We start from the raw sequence: 12,313 nt of genomic DNA on the forward strand, positions 1-12,313 counted from the left end.
TATCTACAATATTGCTGAAGTAAGCATTACTGTGCATTTTGTATTTATGGCGCTATAAGGCTGCTACCCTCTTGGTAGCAAAAAGAGCGCTCTTTTTGCTACCAACGACATTGCTACCCTTCAGCGCCGTAAATACTAAAGATAAAACTTCACTTTCTTCAGCAATATTATAGATAATTACTAGTTCTACAAATGCCCCATACACCACTTTTTCAAATTTTGCTTGGCTGAAGAGCACTAATCAAAAGAGCAAAATCAAAGCGAAATGTGTATGCCAAGCCTGCTTGGCGCAAGATCAGTTTCATTGGCAACTGTGTGAAAACCAGTATATTGTGACGGATAAGAATTCGGAGATACACAAGGCTAGGTGCCACATCAGACAGATTTTGGCCTTCATTAAGTCCCATGATAACCAGCCGCTGTTTCGGCATGCATGCTACAATGGACAAGGGATCAGTTCATCTCAAAAGAGCTGAGTGCACCAAATTGTCCAGTATTGAAATACTGGGGGATTATGAAGCGAAAGCTGAAGATGAAGAGAACAGTCACCAACGACATTGGTCATATGAGGTGCCGGCTGGCCGAGGCCGTAACCGGGGAGGGTGTGCACCGGCTGACGAGCGGTATCAGCAGTAAATTTTTTTCATGCAATGTATTAACATAATTTCCTGTACTTTATCCTTAGAAACTATTTCCATTAAAAAATTAATCAATGTGGGACATTTTTCGGGACGCTTAGTAATCTGGGACAAGCCTTGCAAATCCGGGACAGTCCCGCATAATGCGTAGGTATCGTTGCTTGCAATATACCATTCATGCCTGGTGGCCTGAAAAGTGGATATTTAATAAAAGAATGAGATCTGCAGAGAAGCACTCGCGGCTGGAATCCGTAAAGACCATGTAGATAACCCAGATGTTCATGCCCAGGTAACATTTGTATAATAGCTTATTAAACTATTGTACAGCTAATTCCCGTGGAACAAGAAACGATTATACAACAAAAATGTTACTTGGGTGGCAACGCAGCTTAACCAACGACAATCGGGCTGTTGATGAGAATCTGTCCTGGCGTTAGGTGAAAGCCATGTCCAGTCGGCAGTGGAGATTTTGTGATTTAATTACCCTGTTTTGCCGAACCAGCAGTTATGTACCATCAATAAGCAAACTAATAGCGAATTTGTTTATTCAATCCGGGTTGGAACGGGATGAATAATTTTATCTTTCAGATAGGAGCAAATGAACACAAAAAATTCATCCAGTTCCAACCCGGATTGAATAAACAAATTCGCTATAAGCAAGTTTGCGCCGTATGATTTCCGAATTCCATGAAATTTTGTACATCTGCGATGTGCATACAGTTAGTGAATTCATAATATTGCTTGAAGCCGTGCTTAAAGCTATTTATTGATTAATATCAGCTCAATTGAAAGATTTTCTGTTTCGAGCAACCCTAATTTCAGCTGTTTATGCTACACTTTTGATACGCAAAACAGAACCAAAACAGCTGCTCAGCTGTCAATGTTCGTTCATAACCGAGTCGTTCTTTGTGCTGTGAAGACGTGTTTTTGCGCTCGCTCGTATGATGTAAATGGTGTGGCAGCTGCATAGGCTTTATATATAGGTACATATGTGCCAAACCAGCATACTAAACCCTAGTGCTAGTAAATATAGTGGAAGAAGCAAACAAAGTGCAACGGAACGGAAGGTGTACATATCCGCAAGCGTGAGCTATACGGTGTGATAACAACACACAGAGAACGACGCCGGTGGCATCCATCCGCAAAGCACCATCAGGAGGAGGCGATAAAAATCGTTCAATCAGATCGCGGTAACTATTATTTATTGTAGGCGGTTGGTCGGTCGGTCGGACGGTCGTATGGAGGACGAAATCAGCTGGTGATGATGCGGTGCGGACAATTTTTGGAATAACACACAATACCTAGTGTTGTCGTTTTCTGGTGCCGGTATCGCTGGTAAAAGGTGGGATGCATTAAAGAAGAAATTGTGGGTGTGTCCTGGTATTTATTGCCAAAGTGTTACTGTTTTTGCTTGTTTGATAAATTGTGAGCAAAGTGTTTCGGATTTTTCAATGACAGATTGCTTGGATTCTGGCACTCACAGTTACAATCGCCGAGTTTAGTAGAAAAGTTGTCTATTCAAATAGAGATAATAGACGAAACGCATATTTATAGCACAAAGTTAAACTCTGGAAAAAGGAAAACAGTAAGTTAAACCATGATCATAGTATTAAATATTTAGTAACCGTTGACAAAATTGGAAGTGACATTGCCTAGTGTTCGTCACACTCAAGGTTGTTGCTCAGCTCCGTAGCCGGTTTGTCTTCACGGCCTAGTGGCTTATTTATCCGATCAAGTGAAAATGAAAAAAAAAAAAAAAAAATACTAGTCGGTGTGTCAAACACGGTAAGCTAGTCGCGTGTTCAATTGCTGCCGTGCATGTATTCGAGCGATTGTGATGAATGGTGATTCATTTTGGTTGCAAAATGTCTCCCAGTCTCATAACAACCACATCAATAAGGGCGCCTAGAAGTCCGCTCGGACGGCGAGGTGAATGTATTTAAAGCGAATCGGTCGGTGGGAAGAACGGGGCTTGCGAGATAATAAACAAAAGCAGACAGACAGTCAGTCTTCCTACACATGGTGGGTGGATTGTGAAAGGGAAGGATTTACCGGTAAACTGTATCAAACCGTAACACGTCTAGGAACAGTGCCCGGTTGTCATTCAACACTTTGTGTTTAGAAGATTTATGACACACCGATTCTATTTTAAATATGGGCACTCGCTAGACCATCCAAGCGCTATTTATGTTTACCGACTGTATGAAAATGTATTACAAGGTCAATCTACTCATCAACCTCATAATTTTTACTGATTTATGGGTTGTAATTTTTTACATCAAATGGCCCAAAATGCATACACTTTTTTCTTTGTTTTCTGTACTGGGCAACACTGTGTGAAAAGAATACAAATCCGCGACATTGGAGTGAAAATTTTAAAAATGAATTCGGACTTTTCGATTGCCATTTGTACAATTTTGTAAAAAACTGTTTCCAGATAATATTTTGCCTATTTGCTGAAACAATGACCGACCTCGAATTTTTCTCCGGGAACTACGTAGACATGTTGGACATAAGCTTGATTAAACATTGCGAGGCACTAAGGGGTCCAGGCTTTGTTTCGCAGCAAAATAATGATATGCAAATATGCACAATTATAAACCGGCAGAACTGAGGTTTGCTGATAAAGAAATCCAGGTTCTCGAGTGGCCAGCCTGTTATCCAGATCTGAATCCTACCGAGAATCTCTGACCCATTCTTGCATGTCGTGTTTACGAAAACGGCAAGCAGTTTGACAACTTAAGTCAGCTGAAAAGTCGGAATCGTGGATACGTGAGGACTGGCAGGCAGGGTTTGTCTGATTGAAGTCATCCGAAAGAATGGTTCATACACATTATCGACCCCTTTTACATGATGAATTTTGAGAAACAAAATTTGATTTTGAAGGAAAACATAAGTGGCGTTATTTTTATTTTGGACACTTCATTTTTTATTAAAGGTGGTGGAGCGTTTGGCGAGGAAGAATGGTAGACTGGATGATATTGCGAAACTTCGATGTGGGGCCAAAAATATATTGCTGAGTGGGACTCTAACAATCCACACTCTCTCTCACATACCATTCTTCCTGACCAGACGCTCCTCCACCTTTAACAAAAATTGATTTACGTTGGACCACGACAGAGTCAAAGACAAGTAAAACAGAAAAAAAACACTTTTTTTCAGATCTCTGGGTCTCAAAGCAGCGCGGTTGAACGAAGCAAATGTAATTCGAGGGGCTGGGTCGGACAAAAATGCCAAAATCGATCTTCGATTTTTATTTATATTTTTTCTTAAATGTACTATCATTGAATATATATATGCCAAATTTTTAAGCAAATCGAGTAAAAACTAAAGCTTGTAGAATTTTTTGAAGATACCAAAGTCAGTGAAATTTGTTGAATTTCGCAATGCGAAAACTTTACACCCTGTGATATTCAATTCGTTTTAGTTAGTTTAAAATATTTAATACCAGTCCATGCAAAGATTTGTTTTGATAGGAAATTTTCTTGGGAATCCAATGGATTTTTTAGATTTCACAAAACATCATTGTTATAAAAGTTACAATATGAAATACACGTTATTATTTGATTTTTTAACAGTGTTTCGGTCTGTAGGACGCCATCTACTTAGGAGTGCATACTAGTGCATCGACCGCTCATTTTTCATCTTACAGGAAATTTTGTCTAGTTTTCAAAAACCATAGTGGCATCTTGCGCCGTTCTGCGCCAAGGTCTCAAATTTGATGAATTCTGAACAGGGTTGGCACGATCACTTTGACTCAATTCATATTCATTTGACAGTACCGTCCCAATTAAGCAAAATTTGAAGAAGTTGTGTATGTCGCATTTGAAGAGCTAGTTATTATTTACAATTTTGCTGAATAAAGCAGGGTTGTATCTTTTGTATTCAGTGTGCTACAATGCTGCTGCCCCGTTGGTAGTCAAGTGAACGCTCATTTGGTTACCGACGGGGTAGCAACCATATAGTACCTTAAATACAAAAGATACAGCCTAGTTTTATTCAGCAAATTTGAAGATAATAACTAGCTTTACAAATGCCACATACATAGCTTTTTCAGATTCTGCTTGATTGAGACGGTACTGTCAAATGAATGTGAATTGAATCAAAATGATTGTGCCATGCCTGATTCTTTATTATTTCTTTATCATCTTAAATATCTGAAATCGAACGAAATCTTTCTCTGATTCATATGTCGCTTCCATATTAGGTCATTACTTTTGTTATCCATCAATATCTTTCAAATTGCTTCAAAATTGCAAGGATAGCAAGAAACACTATAGCCAAAAAAACAGTTTTAATCTATTTCAAAACATACTTGAATATGAAATAATACTTCAAATTTAAACACAGTTATGTATTGGAAGCATGAGCTTGCCCAATTTATTTTAATGTTAGTAGTTCAGTTTGTTGCAAAACACTAAGAATACATAAAAGGTATTTGCAGAAAAAGAAAGTATATGATTTACAGTATTAATATATTTTTAATCAACCATAGACGTTCATATGATAATTTTAGAACATTTTAGATGCAAAAATCAGATTCAGCAATCCAAAATTACCCTTAGGTGGCATTTTCAGCATCTTTGGACAACTTTTTTATTTTTGTCCAGCTTTTGTATGGAGAGGATCCACTGTGCGATCATTACTTAATTTAGAACAAAGTAGAGGAAATAATTGAGACGACAGTCACTAATTTATCTGTTATCGAGGAAAAAATTGGATGGTTGCGCTCATTGTGTTGTTTCCTTTCATTATTCTAATCCACAATAATTAATGAATCCTCTGGCTCCCTTCGGCTCATTACTGTACGATAATTTTGATAATTACTCACTACTCTAAATAATCGTTAAAAATACAGGGCTATTGGGGTACAGTGTAACAATAGACCTAGTGCAATGACCCTTAAAAGTCTGTTTTAAGACTTTACCCTTCGCTTTATCGACCTTATCGACAGACTTCACAGCCGGCTATTAGTGTACAGTTACGGACAGTTACGGGGCTAGTGCAATAATCCTACTAGCTCTATCTAGCAGCACCGTCTAGCCGAGATTCGAGCTCAATTAAAAAAATCTCTGCTTTTTTTTCGCCCCCCTTCAGTTGCCCAACCCTGGAAGAATAAAAATTTTATGATGACCTAATAGGTTCACATATTTTTGCAATAATCCTAAAATTCACGTAATTTTCTTATGAAAATCTATAGGCTCTAGAGCGTTCCCGGAATTTACATCCTAGCGAAAATCTGCGGTCTATTTTTGCACGAAGCTGTGCAGAAAATAATTTATACGTTTTTCTTCTTGGCATGCGTTTTCAGAGCAACAGGCACTGGCATCAATTGCTGGTACTCGTTGCTATGTTCTTAAAACAGGCGGGAAAATTGGTTGCTCCGCAATATGTATTATTACAGAACAGCTGAACCATTACACGTTTCGGAACGACAGATCTTCGAACGAGGGATTATCTTAATGGCTAGGTACGAAAAGAAAATTACGATCAGTCTAATCCAACAAGATTTGTGTCCGTTTGACTTAGATTAGTATACGAACGATTCGACTTCAATTTTTTCCGTCATTAGTATCATCATTTAAGTTTATCGAGATCATCCTGTGTCAAATGAAAACTATTTAAATCAATTACAATAAATATTTGTGCCGGTATTGAAACGTTAGATTTAATACTCTGTTCAACCAGAATCATGCTCTGAATAGTACGATGGTACATTACAAATAAGATGCCGGTGTCTGATCATTGCTTCATTCACGTCGATATAAGTCTATAACCGCGATCACTACCACTGATTCGGTCCTGATGAGATCAGGACAACTCTAATTGCGGAATTCTTGAGGAGGCTAGAAATTTTTAAAGTGACTAGCGATACCGCATTGAAATTTTAATTTGCAGAACTACAAAGTGTGTATGAAAAAGTTTGGAATTGACTTTTATCGGTGTCAGAACGTATCGTGGGGTTAACAACAGCGACAACGACAACGAGTGCATCGTCCGGTCACAGGGAAAATGCTGCAGTCCGGAATCAATCCGAAGGGCTGAATGCGCCTTGCCACCACCAGAGAGAGACGATGTTCTGTATTCTACCGGTGAATTTTCACGGCAACGGAAGGAATGTCGATACATTTACCTTATTTATTTATTTATTTGTTTATTTTTCGTAACGTAAGGCTATTGCCTTTTAATTTGTTACAATTGAAGACTGATATGGTGCAATATAATTCAAATCAAAGAAAAATTTGTCTTACAAACTAATAAACTATTTCTTTTTTCGATTGAAGCTTAACTAATTCGTGCGGTTGAGCTCTAATAGTAGATTCCGTTTAAATACTAGTTTTGAAGTACTATTTTTGACTGCATTCGGTAAGTGATTCCAAACTACTATACCTCTGACGAACAATGATTCGTTATAGTATGATGAGCGATGAGATGGAATATTAAAGTTAGACGTTCTAGTCTGTCTGAGTGGTATCAGCTTAGAAAATAGATAATCAGGTTTCTGTTTTTATTATTTTATATACCGAACATGACCGAAACTTATAGAAATCAGTGAATTTGCAACCTAATAATGAAGCTTGTAAATGTGATACACTGCAATACCTAGACAAGTTGTAGACATATCTTACCGAGGAATTTAAAGCCACTCTTAGTTTAGCTAGAGATGCCGCAGAAGCATTCGAATACGCAAAATCCCCATATAAAAAATGTGGAAGTATCAAACTTTTGAAAAGCTTGATTTTGGTATCGACTGAGAAATGACGTGTGGCTAGATTCAAACGTTTAAGCGTACCATAAATTTTTCCACACTGGACATTTATTTGGAGATCCCAGTTTAAACTTGAAGCAAAAATCATACCGAGATTGTTGACAGTGCTAGAAAAATTCACACGTTCACTATTCATGAATAACGATGGTGTCTCCATCAAAGTTCTAGATCGGCTGATCATCATTGCTTGAGTTTTGGAGGTGTTAATCGGCAAAAGGTTTCTTCGCGACCAAAGAAAAACATTGTTCAAATCATGATTGAACTTCCTTGAGATGTTTTGAGTGCTTTCATTATTTTGGGCACAGTAATAAATCTGGACATCATCTGCAAAGAGATGTATTGAGGAAAATTGCAGAACTGTGGGTAAATCATTGATAAACATTGAGAACAACAGGGGACCCAGCACGGATCCTTGAGGGACTCCAGAATCTATAGGTAGATATGAAGATATTTTACCATTGTAGAACACGGTACCTTAATAGATGAGGGATATTCCTTCACGCTGAAGTAGAAGTGGATCACAGATACGCTTGCTTGCTATTTTACGCGTTAGGGTGCGTTTGTCATGGACAAACGATTTTACTTGAGATGAGAAGGATTCGCTACAAGTTACTGCCGCAATATCAGGAAGTGGTGTAGATCACCAGTACCAGCTCGAAGATGTCCGCACTGTTGGTTCACTTGGACTTCTGACAGTATCAACATTTCCGGAATGCACCAGTTGTTGATTATGAGTCTATGACGTGGGACATACAGTATTGACTGTTACTAAACAGCTCTGAGAGGGTCGATAGGGTCACCCCCTACTGCTGCAAAAATCCGGCTAGGTTGGGCTGTATATAGGCCAGTGAAACCAGAAGAGTCGATGGAGCTTTCGAGACTGGGTTATTGTGGCGACATGATCTGGCAATACGGTATGGCAGCTTGCAGACTACAGTATACAGAGACGACTGAAAGCGAATCCTGCTATTGAAAAAAACGTTCGGCGTCAAATTATGCGAAGCGATGCGAGAGGAGCTAGTATCAGCCGACCCACGCCATGTTTGGTATCTCCCGTTGAGTGTTGTGAAAAATCTGAAAAATATTCGCCTTGTGTAGGATGCAACGAGCACGGTCGATAGGATTTCGAATTCGAAGTGTCGTGGTCATAACAGTGTGCAAGCAAGGAAACTAAAACCATGTATTATGCAGCACATCGCATCGCAGGATGAGTTGATCGAATGGAATCTCTTCTCTAAGTTTGAGACTTTGCATACAGTCGCAAATGTGCACCGAGTAACAGAAAATGTATAACGAAAGCAACAGAAGCAGCAACTGCAACGTGGCTATCTTACGATTGACAAATTAAATAAAGCCCAAGAAGCGGTCTTTTCTTTCGTCCAAGAATATGCTTTTCCGGAAAAGGTTGAACTATTGAAAGAAATAAAAATTATCTTCTTTTATAGTTGATCTTGGAGTGATTCGTATGGATTCTCGCCCGGGGTACTGGTAGTTTCATGCCCTTTGAAGCATAGCTCCCAAATATTCTACCAAAAACACATCAGCTATTGGTTCTACTGCTAGACTAGTATCACAAATCGTTTCTTCACGAAAATAACGAAACAGTGATCAATGAGAAGGCAGCGGTCCCATATGTTGTCCCTGTGCGTCAGTTTTGTAATGTGGTAAGATTGTGCACTTATTGCAAGGTAGAAAAGCAAAGCCCAAGCCAAGTATTCCACAGATGGTGCCACTTCCGAAAGCGAGTTTAAACCCGTTTATCCAATCGTTTTCGTTTGTCGACCTTGATTACTTTGGCCTTATCCCTATGTCAAGGTTGGATATTCACTCGTGAAACATTGGGTCTTATTGGCCACGTGTCTCACCATACGAGCAGTGCATCTAAAGCAGAGCACTCGCTGTCTACGGACTTCTGCAACATGACCATTCGACGCTTCCTCGTACAAAGGGGATTCCCTCTACTCGAGAAACAGGTGAAACATATCAATCGACAGCTGTTAAAAGTTTTCACTAATGCCAACTTCAAACCGATTTCCAATCCGCCCTCGGCACCACATATGGGCGGGTAGTGGGAGCGGCTAGTCCGTTCAGTCAAAGCCGCTTTCGCTGGCTTGTCGATCACCAGAAACCCTAATGGGAAAACTCTAGTACTTTTATTCCATTGAATAATGAACAGTGGTTAGAGAAAAAGTCATCATAAACATATACTATTCGGTTGTTAGGCCGGTAATGAATCCATCGGTCATCACGAATATAATAGCCTCATTGTGAACATCGGAACTCGCTCAAAAATTGAATGTTGAACATTGAACATGGTCGATTTAGCGGGTATAGGATGACCGGATGATGCCCGAAAGTGTTCAAAATAGTATCGCCATGAAAAGAGTCGGCTGGTCTGCGAAAACTAAACAATGTTTACATTTTTCCACTCAACCACCAAACAACCGTGGTGGCTTCCATAGTAACCGCAGTAACCGCTCCTGCATTGAATGTCAAAACCGAACTGTGCCCTACAGAAAGTTGTACCCATCAGCCGCCATTACCGCTCGTGGAAAGTTGGATAGGCTCCGCTTCCCCTACTAACACAGTTGTGATAAAGCAGTCGTCTCAATTGATTTAGAACCAATTTCAGTCGTATATAAGTTTCTTCAACTAAAAGTGCCAAAAGTATGCTGCTTGGGTCGGTACCATTCTTCCCTGTCAATGTGACCTGCTTTAACTACTTGATGGCCTAACTTCGCCTATCGTTGAGGCAAGCACTTCTTCCACGTTTATCGCACCATCGAAATTTCTTTCTCCATCACCAGGATTTTCGATGGAACGATGTAGCTGCTCCAACTCCGCATACCCCTGCTGTTTTGGGCAGTGCTTTTTCTCCCGGCTGCGTTTCGGTTCTTCCTATAGTTAGCAAATTGGGTTGCACACCTCCCAAACTCGAATATAGATTCCACAGAAGTAAATAGGCGAACCATCGCAGCAATAGGTTGGTTGCAACGATAGTGTGTAGGGATCAAATATCGATGTTGCCGGCAAGCAGTCTCCAAATAATTTTTCGTTTCCGAGCGAGCGTTTCGAGACTGGATACGCTGACAGATTCCAAGCATCACGCCACAGAAGATGCGCTGCATGAATCTTTTTTCGACTCGCTCGATTCTTAAGTTTCACACAATGCGAATTCGTAAAGTGCTTGGGATTTTTGGAAATCATGCCAAGTTAGAAATAATCGACATATAGTGCGCATCGACGGTAAGCCTAGGATCCAGTAGAACCCGTTACCAAGAATAGCAATATCCTTTAAGATATGGTGGTAATTGTCATACGTTGCATTTAACGATAATGATAACGATTTTGTTCAGCTATAACCAGTGAGAATGTAACATCGTTGAAGAAAATGACGAGCAAAAGTGTTCCCGATTTGCTCCCTTGCGGAACGCCAGACATATTAGCAAATGGTGAAGAAACGTTTTAGTCGTGCTTGACACGCAGCGTTCCTCCAGTTAGATAGGATAAAAACCACGATACCAATCTGCTCGATGCCCACATTCGCAACAATTTACGGAGTAATACCTTACGGTCAATTTTGTCGGAAGCCGCTTTCTGATCCGTATAGGTGATACCAACTTGCGCTTTGTCTTGCATAGCCGTCGAACAAGTGGTAATTAAGTCTAACAAGTTCGTAGTTACGGCTTTACTGGGAATGAAACCATGCCGGTCAGAGGATCATTGTAGTGCACAATGAAGTTTACGAATATACAACAACATTGCAACTCAGCAGGTATGATTCTCAAGGAAATTCTATATGGTTAATATTCATCACAGGCAATTTGAATTCCATAAAGCGATTTTTCCAGGACTGGCTCTAATGACTGAAACCCTTCATTAGCAAAGAGAAAAATAATGGTGAAGTGATTGAGTTCAGAGATTTGAGGTTGCTCTGGCTTAATAGAATTCGACTTCACCTAGATTTCAAAGATATCTGTGAAATAAATTCGCTTTCATTACAGCTGAAGGATTGTAGGGCAAATATTTTGCTATGCCTTCGCTGCCCTGAGTACCGTTCGCTCAAAGTCGTTAGATACCGAGATAGACTTTTCAATATTTCATTTTTTCTGTGCGTAGCATAATATAAGCACGGTTTGTTGTCTAGAATGTAGACTAATGACCGTACAATGTTTTGTGCATCTTAAAGTCGCATTTCAGCAATAGCTAAGAATACGAGTGTTGATGAATAAATAGGCGTTTTTTGCTTTTTTTAAAACCTCTTGAGTACCGGTACCGATGCTCCCAACGCTAGTAGAGGCGATTAAACTTTGTCGTTTAACTGGGTTTAATGCGTATGTTGCATTTTGCCTCCAACGTCAGAACAATAAATAAATAAATAGTTGAACGGAAAAGTTTCATCTCTTTATACTTTCCGATTCTCCCTGAATGCTCAACAAATGCGCTTTGGACTTCGGTCAACAACGGGCTCACCCGCGCTCTTGTTCAGTAAAATTAATTCGTTTGATCATTAAGTTTCCTGATAAGCAGGGAGCACCCAGTTTATTCAGCAGGATGAATCATCTTACATTCGCCCACCACCAGATGCGAATTATTCAACTTGATGAAAGTGGATGCGTTTACTGTGTTAATCATCACCTAGTAGTAGTGGCTGTCTAATATCTTTTTTTTACGCACTTCTGCGATAGCTGTCAAAATTTGAAGCACCTGAAAAACAACTTTAGAGTTTCTATTTCTGCCGCTATTATTCATCATCTATAGAATTAATTTTCAATATTGATTGAGACGGTACTGTCAAATGAATGTGAATTGAATCAAAATGATTGTGCCATGCCTGATTCTTTATTATTTCTTTATCATCTTAAATATCTGAAATCGAACGAAATCTTTCTCTGATTCATATGTC

At 39.5% G+C, this 12,313-nt stretch overlaps 1 protein-coding gene across 9 annotated transcripts in view; it reads left to right on the forward strand.

Moving 5' to 3' along the window:
• The first annotated feature begins 1,556 nt into the window (after positions 1-1,556).
• LOC128743453 (piezo-type mechanosensitive ion channel component) overlaps positions 1,557-12,313 on the forward strand; it is a 93,317-nt gene continuing 82,560 nt past the window's right edge. For all 9 annotated transcript variants that reach the window (XM_053840032.1, XM_053840039.1, XM_053840034.1 and 6 more), the window contains exon 1: positions 1,557-2,223. The gene's annotated coding sequence lies outside the window, so the exon portion shown is untranslated. The remainder of the gene's footprint in view (positions 2,224-12,313) is intronic.

The sequence above is a fragment of the Sabethes cyaneus genome, chromosome 3 (genome assembly GCF_943734655.1).
Source record: "Sabethes cyaneus chromosome 3, idSabCyanKW18_F2, whole genome shotgun sequence".
NCBI lineage: Eukaryota > Metazoa > Arthropoda > Insecta > Diptera > Culicidae > Sabethes > Sabethes cyaneus.